We start from the raw sequence: 12,381 nt of genomic DNA on the forward strand, positions 1-12,381 counted from the left end.
ACCTGGGGGGACATCACATTACAGAATATGACATATTCTTGGGTCAGTGAGCTTGATACTTCGTGCCAGGGGATGATCTGATCCTGGCTCTTGGTATCGAAACCAGTACAAAAGTAACAGTACGACTGTTCACTAATGGAAGCAAACTTTGCTTAAATTGTATTGGTTGCTGATACGACCGACAGTAAGTTGGGACTACTCTATAACCTACCCAAGCCCGAATATTCGAGTCCCGTATAGTAGCAATCCATTTCAGACAACAATACGTGATCAAGAACCGACGCCATGCTAATCATTGCACTGGGACAAACTACTCGAAGTGAATACGCCAGGTTACATTCCCACTGCGACCCTCACATGAACTGCAGTCTCAGTACACATGAGCTACTATGGACGCAGTGACAACGTTAGTAAGGGGGCTCTTGTCCTTAAAGTAGTTGAAACCGCCGTATCTGGTATTCAACAGCATTTATCTTGGGTTATGATCTGACTGTCGAAAACATCAGGGCGTTTCCTGCACGCAGATAGGTCCCACGAACTTCTTAGGATGTGACTGATCTAGTGTTCGAATGAGATCAACGAGTTGCCTATCCGCCCCTCCCCCAACCACTTCTTTGAACTTCAACGCTCTCCCTGTTTCAGGTTGTTCAGCATCTAGTACCAGCTTCCGCATCTAATGTAATAGGTAACCCCGAACTGTATTAAACTAGTTAGACATTAATTTCGCAATTTGCACTATTTTCGGCGTAAGGCAAGCATGGATGATGATGCACATGCGAGTGAAACCTTGAATTAAGGTAATGCTGACGCTGCATTAGTTGTAATATTGAAACATAGTCGCTCTGAGACATTACAGAGTCCACTCAATGCTGCGACTGTAGAACAGTGAACAACTTGAATGGGTAAGAGAAAAAGAAGCTGCACAAGAGAAAGAGGCCTTTCTTCTTGAGCGATAATGTAACGACTTTGGTGCCAGTAATTAAACACTCATTGGTTGGTATAGTTACTCGAGATTAGAATTTACTGACATCGTAAGCTATATGCAGGAACAGCATGTATTAAGTTAACTTGTCACTATCATTAAACGTTGTAAGTTGTATGTTGGCTTTTAGTTAAAAACATAATATCCAGCCGTTTTGTTCGGATTTAAACGTTGCAGCACAGTGTATTTACTAAAATGGATTTTAATGCTATATGATTTGCCCTTCCATTAGCTTTTCCATGATAATGTTACGGTGCAAAGTCTTCCGGCTACTCAGTACGTAATCTCATCTAGCCATCCATGAACAAATGGCCAAGTGTCGACGTTTACGATGCAGTCTCACATTTTATGGCCAAGCTCGTGCGTGTTATGCACTTGCAGGGAGGTATACAACGTTTAAAGGATGTCAGTGACACTTTCATCTCGAAACATCTACCGCAAGAAAACATAAACTCTCATTAATAATTGTAAATATATCTCCAAACGTTTTCGCAAATAACACTGCACATCTACATCTCCATGTAGAGACGCCTCATGTTACTGTGCTGTCCTGTGTGTGGTGAGATTCCCATTTATTTTTCAGAATACTCCAGACGAAACCAGTTCTTCATTTGCCACTACCGGTTTTATGTGCTGTTTCTATTGCACGTCGCTTTGGAGTAGTACTGTACTTACGGGTATTTACATATTACGACGATCTTCATAAATTTACAAATTGTGCTGGAATTTCACGCTGTAGGCCTACGAGTACAGTAAGTGGCCACATTTGCTGCGAGGAAAGCTTCGCATTTTTCTCATCGGGAAAGTGTTCTCCCGGTGCTGTCTGTGGGTTCTCTTTGTTGGCACGTGGCTGTCAATGAATCTCATGTGGAAGAGCTAAGGTTCCCGTGGTCTCGGGTTAGCGTCGTTTGTTAGTATTCAAAACTTCCGCGGTCCCAAATGCGAACCCCGCCACAGCTTAAATTTTGAATCAAAATGTCAGCTTTGGTGACTGAAACTTCCGACATAAGAAGTCACCCTCAATCTGCCAACGACCTTGTCAAAGACGTCGGAGGAGCGACAGAGGTTCAGGGCACTCTTTTGCCCTTCCAGTGGGAAACTGCCCCAAAAGGCGGAAAAATCAGCAACGACCAAAGGCATGAGGATGCAGAAGGCAATGGAAACCACTGGATTAAAGGCACAGAATGTACTATATCCACCGTACATGTGGGCTGTAACTGAAAAATTGTCATGATGATCTTTCCACTGGCAAAAGATTTCAAAATGGTCTCCCATTCGGAACTCCGGGAGGGCGCTGCCAGGAGCTAGGTTACCACTAGAAAAAGATTTAATGAACAACGAAAGGATAATGTCCTGTGAGTCAGGGCGTGGAATGTCAGAGGTTTGAATGTGGCAGGGAGCTTGAAAATCTGAAAAGGGAAATGAAAAAGCTCAATCAGGATACAGTGGGGGTCAGTGAAGCGGAACGGAAACAAGAAAAGGATTTCAAGTCAGATGAGTTCAAAAAGGTTCAAATGGCTCTAAGTACTATAGGACTTAACATCTAAGGTCAAGAAAAGGATTTCAAGTCAGATGAGTTGAAAAAGGTTCAAATGGCTCTAAGTACTATGGGACTTAACATGTAAGGTCATCAGTCCCCTAGACTTAGAACTACTTAAACCTAACTAACCGCAGGACATCACACACATCCCTGCCATAGGCAGGATTCGAACCTGCGACCGTAGCAGCGCCGCAGTTCCAGACTGAAGCGCATAGAACCGTTCGGCTACAACGGCCGGCCAGTGAGATGAGTGTAGAGTAATAACAACAGCAGCAGAAAATAGTATAACAGGAGTAAGATTCAGAATGAGATTTTTACCCTGCAGCGGAGTGTGCGCTGATATGAAACTTCCTGGCACATTAAAGATTCGTTTTGAATAGGATGGTAGGGTAGAGAACGTGTTACTGTGAACAGTTGAGTGATACGGTTATTCTTATCAGAAATGACAGTAGGTTCAAATGGCTCTGAGCACTATGGGACTCAACTGCTGAGGTCATTAGTCCCCTAGAACTTAGAACTAGTTAAACCTAACTAACCTAAGGACATCACAAACATCCATGCCCGAGGCAGGATTCGAACCTGCGACCGTAGCGGTCTTGTGGTTCCAGACTGCAGCGCCTTTAACCGCACGGCCACTTCGGCCGGCAGAAATGACAGTAGACCAAGACTGACAACGATAGTTCAGGTATATATGCCAAAGTCGCTAACTGAGGAGGAGGAGGAAGTATACGAGGATACTGAACGGGTAAGTCAGTATGTAAACGGAGATTAAAATCTAATAGTCATGGGGGACTGGAATGCAGTTTTAGGGGAAGGTGTAGAACAAATGACTGCATGAGAATATGGGCTAGGTACTAGAAATGAGAGAGGAAAAGGACTAATTGAGTTCTGTAATAAATTTCAGCTAGTAATAGCGAATAATCTGTTCAATAACCACAAGAGGAGGAGGTGTGCTTGGAAAAGGCCAGGAGATGGAGGAATATTTCAGTTAGATTACATCATGGCAAGGCAGAGATTCCAAAATCAGATACTGTAAGACGTACCCAGGAACAGATACAGACTAAGATCATAATATAGCAGTGATGAAGAGTAGGCTAACGTTTAAGAAACTAGTGAGCAAGAATCAGTACTAAAGAAGTGGAACATGGAAATACAAAGCAATGAAGAGAAGTGCTTGAGGTTCTCTAAGGATATAGATACTGCAACAATCAACAGCTCATTTGGGGGTTAAGTTGAAGAGGAATGGACATTTATAAAAAGGGCAGTCACAGAAGCTGGACAGAAAAACATCTGTAGAGTCCGCTCAGAATACGATGGGCGATAGATACACAGACGGCAGGCCACGCCTGGGGAGAGCAGTAGCGGTGAGGGCTGCAAGCAGGTGCTGTAGCGGAAATGCCGAGCGATGGAGGGGAAATGAGATCCTAAACTGAAGTCTACACTCAATTTTTTTATAAATATTAAGCAAGATCCATCCACACCCACACTTGCATAATGACCGTTCAAAAAGATCTTATACTTTGATTAGTATCTAGAAAGGATTCCGCCGCAAATGCGGCAATTTACTTTCGCCTCTTGTGACTTTCAGAGAAGTGTCACGAGTGGCGAATTTTGAGTAAAACCTACACATTTATCGTGTTGCCATGTTAAAATATGCTTCTTTTGCCAAAACACAGCGAAGTTTACGTAGTCTCAACTCACTAACATGTCGTGCAGACACGGTTGCGAGAGAATTCTGAAACAGTACTTTATTAAGTTTATTAAGTGAAGAAGTCAGGAAAAGTAAGGTCAGTATCTCATGAAAAGGCACACACCCAGTAGAAAATAAACGTGTAATATCTTCAATTATGTTGTTCCAAAACCCACAGCATTTCTCGTTTCACCAGCTATTGATGGCCCTTAAAAATTACATTCTTTCATCGAAAAAGTCTTTAGTTTAGTGGAATAACAGAGTAGATAATGAACTTCTGCATATCAGAATGAAACATCTGGAAACATCCCCCAGGCTGTGGCTAAGCCATGTCTCCGCAATATCCTTTCTTTCAGGAGTGCTAGTTCTGCAAGGTTCGCAGGAGAGCTTCTGTAAACTTTGGAAGGTAGGAGACGAGGTACTGGCAAAATTAAAGCTGTGAGGACGGGGCGTGAGTCGTGCTTGGGTAGCTCAGTTGGTAGAGCACTTGCCCGCGAAAGGCAAAGGTCCCACGTTCGAGTCTCGGTCCGGCACACAGTTTTAATCTGCCAGGAAGTTTCAAATTCTGCATAGTAATCATATGGCAAATTACTCTTTATCTGCTGTCGTTTGACAAAATGTCGTTTGATACCTCAAACTGTTAATGAAATATGAGGAATGCTGTGGATATTTAACTCTGGCTTTGTCTCTGTCTCGGTGCGATCGCAAATGACTGTGCTACATCAGCTCAATTATCTCAATATTGGTGACAGATAATGACCTCCACCCAATGAAAGTCAGTGTGTTAGCTAAATTCGAACGCAGCAACATATTATATAATGTGCACCAAATGCAGAATCATAGCGACCCCTACTTGTCACTGCAAACATTTTCGAATTTCGCGCAGTGTCTTACTTCAGTGTAAACCTCACAACAAAATGAAATGAAATGTTATGTGGCTAGAGCCTCCCGTCGGGTAGACTGGTAGCCTGGTGCAAGTCATTTGAGTCGACGCCAATTCGGTGAATTGCATGTCGATGGGGATGATATGCTGTTGAAGACAACACAACACCCAGTCCCTGATCGGAGAAAATCTCCGACCCAGCCGGGAATCGAACCTGGGCCCCTTTGCGCAGCATTCGGCCGCGCTGACCACTTTTTAAATTTGTTTTCCATTTTTTGTTATGTTCTTATTTGTAATTCTTTTTTCTATCGTCTTTTTATATTTTTCTGTTTATTTATTTATTTTATCTTCTTTCGGGGGTGTCCACAGAAGCCAGACGGCGAGATGTCCTGGTCGTCTTCTCCGTTAGCGAGCGTGAAACACCCCATAATTACCCTTGATGTCTCTCATCACTCCATCATGTGCAATATCTCAGTCTCTTCTCACACTCGGTACACCCCAATGGTCTTGAGGGTGCGTAAATAACGACCCCAAGTAATTCGCAAAGAGTGAACCATACGACGCTCTGCGCCGTAAATCCGTGTAGTTGCCCGTCAAATAATGCCAAAAATCTAACAAACCTGCAACGCTCTCAGTAAAAAAATATTTCAATGGCATACTCTTAACCCACACCGTGGCGTTGTGACGAGTGGCAGGGAGGTAAGTAACTTCGAGATGGATCAGTTCGGTGAGCTGTACGGACTGAGGCGTCCGTCGCAGCAACAATGCCAACATGCGCCGTGTGAGGAGCCAGCAGTCGGCAGCCGTACCACAAACGAAACGGTGGATGTCGATGTGGACAGCGGCGCATCTGGGGGTAGAGAGGATCCTCGGCAAGATGTATCATGTGTAAGCGTTGTCAGGTGGAGAATTTTTCAGTCGCTATCACCTACCACAGTGCCCTGACCGTGGTGGGAAGGAAAGGCGAGTGAATGTTACTCCACATCCGCCCCCATCCTACCGCCCGATGGCGGCGTTCATCCACATTAGCAAGCAGCGTCTGTTGAAAGTAGCGGTAGAAGTCCTTGGCTCTAGGGTCCCGCGTGGTCGGAAAGACATCCAACAGATAATTCGTGTCGACCAAATAGGTGCGAATGTGGCACAGTACCAGGGATGGTGTCCTTGTCCGAAGTACGTAGGCGATGCATCGTCCGCAGGAAGAGAACGCGCTCCCTGTTGTGTACGTTTATCATTCCAATGCCGCCTACATGTGTGAGCAACGTTAGCGCCTGGTAACGGTTCTTGAACACCCTACTCTCGCTGACGAAATGACCTAAGGCCGCCTGGAACTTGGCAGCTACCGTAACGGCAATTGGGAAAAACGTGTGTGTAATGATTAAAATTCGGAGCGAGGTAGACGTTGAAAAATGTACCCGCATGATCAAGTCAAGGGTTCGAAAGTTATGGAGACGAAATTGAGTGCGGATAACATTAAGTAGTCTGCGATTGCTGCTGTTCGCTGCACGTTCCCACGGAAGGCCACTCCCAAACATTTCATCGCCGGGACTCTGGTAATTGGCACTGGCGTACTCATATTCAGTCCTCTGCCCACATCCATGAAGTGAGACTTTCACAGGTTGATAAGGCTCCTGGCCGCCTCACCGTATCGCTGAAGCCACGCGATCGCCGTACTTATATCTTCTGCCGACCTCGCCAAGAAAACTACATCGTCCGCATAGGCACAACATTTAAAATGCTCATTGCGGAGGCGAATGCCCTCCAAACTCTGTCGGAGACCATGAAGTGCAGGCTCGAGGGCAACGGCGAAGAGAAAGGCTGACAGAGGACACCCTTGGCGCACTGAATGCTCAATAGTAAACGGTGGCGATCGGTAGCCATTGACTAGGACGGTGGTAGGGACTACGTGGATGAGACAGAGAACCACACCTGCCGATATTGCGGACAGTCCCGTCTTCTCTAAGACAGCCTGCAAGAAATGGTGTTCACCTCGGTAAAATGCGTGGTCTAGGTCAACTGACACGAGCACCACCACTTCTCTATACGAGGTTAACGCCGTGAGTATGTTACTGCCACCTCCCAGAAATGTTTGGTCGGCATAGGAAGGAGGGTAACACGAAAAATGCCGAACAGCTTGTAATCCGAATTCACAAACGTCAACGGCCGGAAGACTTGCGGTCTGCACCCCCGGTTTGGTTTTGGTACAGTGGTACAGGGATGATCATGTCCTCCAGAAATTCGGGGGGAGGGGGGGGGGGCACGCGAAAGTACGCATGCAGGACTGCGCAGCACATCTGCCGCCAAACTTCCCCCATCAGGTCAGAAAACGTGCTATAAAATTCAAGTGGACGACCATCAGGTCCAAGAGATTTGCTTCTTGCGCTCCGCGGCAGGGCCAGGTGCATTTCTTCCCGCGTGAGGGCCTCCAAGAACGTGGCGTCGCCTTGCACCCTACCTTAAAGTGGCGGGTCGTGCAGGACGACCTCAATGTCACTGTCATGCCTTTGATCTGCTAGATAGAGAGAGTGGTAATAATCTATGAGGACACGGCAGATGGCGCTGTGTGTCTCTGTGCGTTGTCCGTCCGTTGAAATAGTTGCCGTGATGAGTCGTCTCTTACAATGTCTCCGTTCTATGTCGATGTGATAAAGAGAAGCACTTTCCTCTGGGATGGAATCTTACAGTCTCGCTCGAAACCGTGTGCCGTCCAATCTGTCAGCTGTAATCTGGAGCAGCCGAGCCTGTGTCCGATGGACGGCCATAGCGCTCTGGCGAAGGTTGTTGCAACCGTGTAGTAAAACTCAGAGGTCTATCGTAGCCAAAGCGCCCTGTCTCATCCATACGCCATGAGCCTGCGGCGAAGAGCTGGTTTGATGTAGTATGTCCACCATCGTGTTGTGGAATCAAAGGTATGACACCGTCGCTCACATTTGTGCCAGGTAGCAACCCTCTTCCAGGAGAATGTTGACGTTAAAGAATCCAGGGTCCTCTACTACGGCTCGTCTGTTGTCGTGGCAGAGTCACGGCGCAGATGAAGCCCTGATGATTGGTGAATGCAGTGGGTCACAGCTCAGCACCGACAGTCGCTGCCCGAAGACCTCGGGAGACGTAAATGCTGTTAAAGTCCCCGTCCACCACGAAGTGCTCTGTAGCGCCTTGAAACAATGGAGCTGCCTCAGTGGAGTAATAGTACTCCCTCTCGAAGCTTCGCAGTACCAGATGGGGCCTACAGATTTACAAGGCGGACTGCGCCGATGGTGAGCGCCATGCCTCTCGTTGATGGCAAGTACTGAATATCCATTGGTTTGATACCATAGCGTGGTAGTATGGCCGTACCACCACCACCGTCGGAAGTTGGATTGACGTAAGACGCGTATTCACAAACATCCAGGCGCAGATCAGCCCGTACCTCTTGAAGGAACACGATATCAATGTCCGCCGCTCGAATCATGTCCTTTAACAACTGGGTTTTTAACGTGTAACTAATGCCGTTGACAAAGACTATGCCTACCCGATACGCCTGGATCATTTGATAGTACGGCGATGTATACTGCAGTCGTTAAAACTACTAAGCGCCACGTCGCCCGTCCGACCGCCTCTGTCACCCACGCCGTATATACACCACTGGCCATTAAAATTGCTACACCAAGAAGAAATGCAGATGATAAACGGATATTCATTGGACAAATATATGTACTAGAACTGACATGTGATTTCATTATCACGCAGTTCGGGTGCATAGATCCTGAAAAATCAGTACCCAGAACAACCACCTCTGGCCGTAATGATGGCCTTGGTATGCCTGGGCATTAAGTCCAACAGAGCTTGGATGGCGTGTGCAGGTACAGCTGCCCATGCAGCTTCAACACGATACCACAGTTCATCAAGAGTAGTGACTGGCGTATTGTGACGAGCCAGTTGCTCAGCCAATATTGACCAGTCGTTTTCATTTGGTGATAGATCTGGAGAATGTGCTGGCCAGGGCAGCAGTCGAACATTTTCTGTACCCAAACAGGCCCTTACAGGACCTGCAACATGCAGTCGTGCATTATCCTGCTAAAATGTAGTGTTTCGCAGAGATCGAATGAAGGATAGAGGTCTCGCGGTTCTAGGCGCGCAGTCCGGAACCGTGCGACTGCTACGGTCGCAGGTTCGAATCCTGCCTCGGGCATGGATGTGTGTGATGTCCTTAGGTTAGTTAGGTTTAAGTAGTTCTAAGTTCTAGGGGACTAATGACCACAGCAGTTGAGTCCCATAGTGCTCAGAGCCATTTGAACCATTTTTGAAGGATAGAGCCACGGGTCGTAACGCATCTGAAATGTAACGTCCACTGTTCAAAGTGCCGTCAATGCGAACAAGAGGTGACCGAGACGTGTAACTAATGGCACCCAATACATTCACGCCGGGTGATACGCCAGTATGGCGATGACGAATATACGCTTCCAATGTGCATTCACCGCGATGTCGCCAAACACGGATGCGACCATCATGATGCTGTAAGCAGAACCTGGATTCATCCGAAAAGATGACGTTTTGCCATTCGTGCACCCAGGTTCGTCGTTGAGTACACAATCGTAGGCGCTCCTGTCTGTGATGCAGCGTCAAGGGTAAGCGCAGCCATGGTCTATGATGCTGCAAACGTCGTCGAACTGTTCGTGCAGATGGTTGTAGTCTTGCAAACGTGCCCATCTGTTGACTCAGGGATCGAGACGTGGCTGCACGATCCATTACAGCCATGCGGATAAGATGCCTGTCATCTCGAGTGCTACTGATACGAGGCCGTTGGGATCCAGGACGGCGTTCCGTATTACCCTCCTGAACCCGCCGATTACATATTCCCCTGACAGTCATTGGATCTCGACCAACGAGAGCAGCAATGTCGCGATACGATAAAATGGCTCTGAGCACTATGGGACTTATGATCTGAGGTCATCATTCCCCTAGAACTTAGAACTACTTAAACCTAACTAACCTAAGGACATCACATACATCCATGCCCGAGGCAGGATTCGAACCTGCGACCGTAGAGGTCGCGCGATTCCAGACTGACGCGCCTAGAACCGCTCGGCCACACTGGCCGGCGCTATACGATAAACCGCAATCGTGATAGGCTACAATCCGACCTTTATCAAAGTCGAAAACATGATGGCACGCATTTCTTCTCCTTACACGAGGCATCACAACGAAGTTTCACCAGGCAACGCCGGTCAACTGCTATTTGTGTATGAGAAATAGGTTGGAAACTTTCCTCATGTCAGCACGTTTTATGTGTCGCCACCGGCGCCGACCTTGTGTGAATGCTCTGAAAAGCTAATCATTTGCATATCGCAGCATCTTCTTCCCGTCGGTTAAATTTCGCGGCTGTAGCAGGTCATCTTCGCGGTGTAGCAATTTTAATGGCCATTGGTGTACTATTGATTGGCTGAGGCAAGATGTCCGTCCGACGATCCGCCGGCCGCGTGCATCTGGTTGTCGCTCATCTGATGTTTTACAAGGGGAGGCCGCCAATTGTGAAATTCAGATTCGATTCATATTGAGCATAATAAAAGCTCATGGCCAGAGGTGTAATGTGGCAAAGCACCAAGATGCACCTGTCAGCCGTTGTCGAGAAAATCGACAGTTAAAAGAAACCGTTGCGGTGAAATACTCTCTACGCTTATTAAATTTCTACAGCGTCGTGGCGCAGCGGTAAGCGCTCGGGTTCGTAATCCGAAGATCGCCGGATGGAATCTCGCGCCATGCAACTTTTTTTTTATTATTTTTTTTTTTTTGTAATTCAAATATATATATATATATACACACACACACACACACACACACACACACACACACACACACACACACACACACATATATATATATATATGTGTGTATATATATATATATATATATATATATATATAAACACAGACACACACACACACACACATATATATATATATATATATATATATATATATATATATACTTGAAATAAATCCAATCCATCGTCCACCACCAATTGTCTTCTCCGATTTTTGCCGATATTATACGATACGCGTGGTATGCATCAAACCTGACGAACGACAGAACAATTTTTCAGAATGTTAATCAGGTGTGTTTCCCAACAGATAATTTAAAAACAATTGTTCTTGTAAAAACGCATCGTTTATCAGATGTGCTCGATGTCGTGCTGTTTTCTGCTTTCCATGTTTCTATGATAACTATCACTCTGGTTCGTGCGATACTCCAGCTACTTCTGGTCAGTAATTTTTAATTATGTGCGAGTGTATACCGAACTTATCAATAAATTGTATCCACTTGAATATTATTTGTGATATTTTGTTTTATTTCAAGTTTTATTTTTCCACGACAAACGACTTTCAACAACTTATTATATGCATAATTGTTGCAACTGATTGCCGGGAAGTGTGTGTGTGTGTGTATATATACATTTGAATTACAAAAAAACAAATAATTAAAAAAAAGTGGCATGGCGCGAGATTCGATCCGGCGACCTTCGGATTATGAACCCGAGCGCTTACCGCTGCGCCACGACGCTGTAGAAAACCAATATTTGTAGAGAGTATTTCACCGCAACGGTTTCTTTTAACTGTCGATTTACCCGACAACGGCTGACAAGTGCATCTTGGTGCTTTGCCACATTACACCTATGGCCATGAGCTTTTATTATGCGCAGTATGAATCGAATCTGAATTTCACAATTGGCGGCCTCCCCTTGTTAGTACTTCCCGGTAGCCGGCCGAAGTGGCCGTGCGGTTAAAGGCGCTGCAGTCTGGAACCGCAAGACCGCTACGGTCGCAGGTTCGAATCCTGCCTCGGGCATGGATGTTTGTGATGTCCTTAGGTTAGTTAGGTTCAATTAGTTCTAAGTTCTAGGGGACTAATGACCTCAGCAGTTGAGTCCCATAGTGCTCAGAGCCATTTGAACCATTTTGAACTTCCCGGTAACTGCGCAGCGCGTTCACGACAAGCGTGGCTGAACATCAAACGGCAGCCTGAAGATTCGGATGTTCCGAATGCCGAGTATCGCATGATCGACAGTCACTACACCCACGTTGCCGTTGCAAACGATATACATCGGTGGAACGGCGAATAAGCCGTACGCATACTGCTTCATCGACAAATTTCAGGTAAACTGTGCTGGAGACGATAGAAAGATGTATACCGAGAAGTTCCTACGGATCGACGTGATTTACTTCAGGCAGGAAACGCTCTACTTCGTATGCCTTAGGAGTTAGGTCTTGCTTACTGGGCATGGAACGTTAATTTAATCGTGGCCTTTCTAT

This window comes from Schistocerca nitens, chromosome 7 (genome assembly GCF_023898315.1).
Source record: "Schistocerca nitens isolate TAMUIC-IGC-003100 chromosome 7, iqSchNite1.1, whole genome shotgun sequence".
In the NCBI taxonomy this organism is placed as follows: Eukaryota; Metazoa; Arthropoda; class Insecta; order Orthoptera; family Acrididae; genus Schistocerca; species Schistocerca nitens.